General features: G+C 49.8%; 1 protein-coding gene across 2 annotated transcripts in view; it reads right to left on the reverse strand.

Moving 5' to 3' along the window:
* Nucleotides 1-854: 854 nt before the first annotated feature.
* The window catches only part of DNAJB12 (DnaJ heat shock protein family (Hsp40) member B12), a 16,834-nt gene continuing 13,882 nt past the window's right edge, over nucleotides 855-3,806 (reverse strand). For both annotated transcript variants that reach the window (XM_019474929.1, XM_009290565.2), the window contains one exon: nucleotides 855-2,780. The gene's annotated coding sequence lies outside the window, so the exon portion shown is untranslated. The remainder of the gene's footprint in view (nucleotides 2,781-3,806) is intronic.

Genomic DNA, 3,806 nt, shown 5'->3' on the forward strand with positions numbered 1-3,806 from the left:
TAAAGGGGGGAAAAAAGCCCCCCAAAAAACTTCCAGCCCTTTGGTGTGCGGGGCTGGGGAGGAGGAGGAGAAGGGGAGCACCAACAAGGTCAAGCCTGCCCCAGGCGCTGCGGGAAAAGCCTTTTAGTGCCCTGGGGAGGGGGGATGTGGGAAAAAAGAGACCCATTTGGAAGTGCGGACCCCAAATCTGACTCCGAGGGTTTTGGGCCAGCAGCCAGCAGTTTCCAAGCCGCCACCATCAGGAAGCACGTCCAAGCCAGCATTTCCACCCAGGACAAAGGCAGCCCCAGCCTTCCTGCCCGCTGCCCTCCCCAGATGAGGACCCATCCAAAGGGCACCTTAAAACGCCAGGATGATGCTGCCAGGATGGTGGCATTCTGGGATGAGAATAAAGCGTCCCCCAAAAGAGCTCAGCCAGAGGATGCAGGGGACCCGGCTGACGGTGGCGCTTCACTGGGAAGGGAGGAAGGCGTGGTCCCCCAGCACGAGGCACCCTGCTGGGAGCATCCCAGTGGAACCAGTTTGAAGCAAAGACGTCCGTTTGCTGTCACCTTGCCGGGAGCCATGGCTAACTCGGGGGGCACCACCTCCTCTCCATCTTCTCCCCACCCTTCCCTCTCCCATGCCGGGGAGGCCCTCACAGCCTCCTGCAGCGCTGGAGCTCTCAGCTGCTGGGGCTTGCCAGGACGGCAAAGACGCCAAATTTCATTTGCCGAGCGCTTGTGCAGATGTGATGAAGGCGGCGTGAAGGAGCTGTAAAACCGGAGCTGGCTGGGGCAAGGATCCGCAGGACACCAACACAGCTGGAGCCTTTCACGTTATAAACATTTATTTATAGATGTACAATTGTATAATTAATTCTAAATCGAGAGATACAGCCTCTGTGACCATCCGTTAGGATCTACGCCTTCTCGCTCGTTATTACCCATGGAGATCTACTTGGGGGGAAAAAAAAAATCAAAAGGTTTTGGCGGGCAGGCTTTGGGCGAGGAATGCCGTTGTGCAAGACACACAGCACCTTTTGCAAACACGATTTTTGTTTAACCCCCTCCCCGTGATCTCTTCATGCCGGTTAGCCTGTGCCTCTATTAAGAGCTGTTTCCAAGTGCCATACTTCCACCCAATTCCTTCCAAAGGTAGAGGAATCATTTAAAAAAAAAAAAGAAAAAAAAACCCTTAAAATCAGGTCCAAGTTGTGGTGGCTGTGGGATAACAATGCTTGCAGTTAACGGGAGGGCTGATATTTTGCGAAATAAATAAATAGCTGAAGACAGAGCATGTGGATTCCTAACAATAAAGAAATAAAACCACCTTACCTCTCACCCCTTCCAGCCCCTGCCACCCCACGTGGGAACCGCCGCGCTTTTACTCCCCCGAGGGTGTCAGGGGACGGTCATTACTGGAAATGTCTTTAGACAAAAATGAACTGCAGAGTACCAAAAAAAAAAAATCCAGTTTATTCCACGGGAGGTAGCTCCGCTCGTGCCAGTTTTGCTTTGAAGAGATGTCTCCTAACCTCGAGTGCCCTCCCACCGCCCTAACGCTGGTCCTGCCCGACGGCGATCGAGTGAGAGACGTGCTGCAGAGCTCAGGAGGGGTCTGAGGAGAGATCAGGCGCACTCTCCGATCTCCCCCGGCAAAACTTCTTTCAACAGAAGCAATAGAAAGCTCCGTTTCTTATGAATTAGCAGTATTTCACAGGTCTTCTCTAGGAAACGTTAGAGAGAGGGCGTCAAGGCCGTGGCCACATTGCAAACGGGAGCGCTGGTGGGCGAGGAACCCCAAGTGTAGGACACACAAAAAAAACCACCAACAAAGGGAGACGGCTCATGGAAAGCCCTCTTTACAGAACGAATGCCGCACGCTGATTACGAGGCAAAATAAAAGCAGACTCTGCAAAAAAAGAAGTTAAGTGCACAAATAAACCCAACAACTGATGAGCAAAAACCATCCAGGACAATCCTTCCCGTCACCGAGTGCGACGCCAGGGCTCAGCTGACCCGCTGCAGCTTCTGCCAACACTGCAAAACCACACCACAAATCTGGACAGTCTCCCCGATTTCTTTTGTTACCCCCTACAGATTTGGAATTTCTTTTATTAAAACCCGAAAGGCAGGTATCGACATCCTAAGCCGCAGAAGGCCGCGGTCCTCCAGAAAGCAAAATACAGTAACTGCGAAGTGATTCTTGTTTTAGTGTGTCAGGCAGGAAAGCGCTGCAGAGCGAGACACCCTGGGAAGAGACTTCCCGCTTCCCTGTTTACCAAACCAGGCAGAAAACAAAATAATTTAATCATCCAACCCCTGCATAGTTTAAAAGTACAATATATATACAGCTATAAATTAATTCTAAATAGATTATATTTTCTTCTCTTTTATCTAAAGTTTTCTTTTATCACCAAATTGTCAAATTTCTCTCTCCGTCGGCAGTGACCAGCGCAGTCGCGAAGGGTCTCCTTTTGCTTCATGGCTTCTGCAGTTAGTGTTATTTTACACTCTACGCGTTTGTTCTCGGGGTTGTGGGATCCCAGGAGCAACGAGACTGTCGCACGCTAGCAGTGTCGGAAGGGAAGGAGGAAGACGGGCAGCTTGATTTCCTGTCCTAATCGCTGCCTGAGACGTAGGTCGAACGGCGGAGACAGGCAGAGAGAAGAAAGAGGGCAGTTGTGCGTTGCTAATTCTCCAATTCCATTTTTAAGATAAGGTTTGATTCTTTTAAATATCAAGTCTGTCACCTCGGCTCAGTGCACTTCACCAAAAGTCTTCAGGCATTCCAAGAGTCTGGGAACAAAAGCGGTAGCGGTGTCAGTCTCCGGACAATCGCACGTCACCGTACCACCCCCCTTCCTTCCCCCCCCCCCATTACAGGCAGCAGCTTTTTCAGTTGCACTATTTCAATCCGCAGCGGGCCCTCTGCCTAAGAGCAGCTCTCTTTTCAGACCACGGGTACAGAGAGGGAATTAAAGAAAAGCAGGTAATTAATGCTGGTCTATCGTGAAAGAAGAGGTGCAGTTATCAAAACAAGACAGCGGGCATATCAAGATAAGAATGGTTCCAAAAACAGGATACACCCAAAAAAAGGCCGAATGCGACCCAGAGGATTTGCTTTAAAGGCCAAACTTTCAGACGTGCTCCCTTTGCCAAGGAAAATAAAAAACAAACAAAACCTCCCCTCCTAAGCCTCCTTACTTGTGTCTACAAATCAAGCAGCTAGATGTCCAACGTCCCCAAGAGGTCTTTGCAAGCCCAAATGGTGTCCGTACAACTAACACTTGGTGCAAGCTTCACCTCCGATTTATTTTCTATAGAAACCCTGTTTTCAAATAATTTTGTGGTAGGAGGGACCTGTATGTTTTACAGCCATTCCAGCAGTATCTGGTAGGTGAAATCAGCCCAGATAATTAAGCAGAAAAAGGACTCCAAACTCCGTGACAAGTTTTTTCATTATTTTCGTGCAGTTCTCCTGTGACCCAGCACGCCTGGTCTCACGCGTGCTACCTGGGCTCGCCTTAATTCAAGCTCTCCAACCCCCCAGTCTTCCAGACTCCCCCTCAGCTGTTTTTACTTTGATTCCCAGTTTAACGCAGTAAGTTACTCCTACAGCCTGCTGTGAACTCTGGCCATTTGCTTTGTTCTCCTTGAGTGTCATGGGAAGGCAACGGGGGGCAAGGAACATCTGTTTGGTAGGAGTCCGTTCCCCGTCATCATACTGCTTCAAGTGCCAGGGGATAACAGCTTTTTCAGTAAAACAGACAATAAAGCAACCAAACAAAGGTTCATTAAAACATGGCGGCTGGCTGCCACCGG

The sequence above is a fragment of the Aptenodytes forsteri genome, unplaced genomic scaffold, assembly GCF_000699145.1.
Source record: "Aptenodytes forsteri isolate BGI_AS27 unplaced genomic scaffold, ASM69914v1 Scaffold349, whole genome shotgun sequence".
Taxonomy (NCBI): Eukaryota; Metazoa; Chordata; class Aves; order Sphenisciformes; family Spheniscidae; genus Aptenodytes; species Aptenodytes forsteri.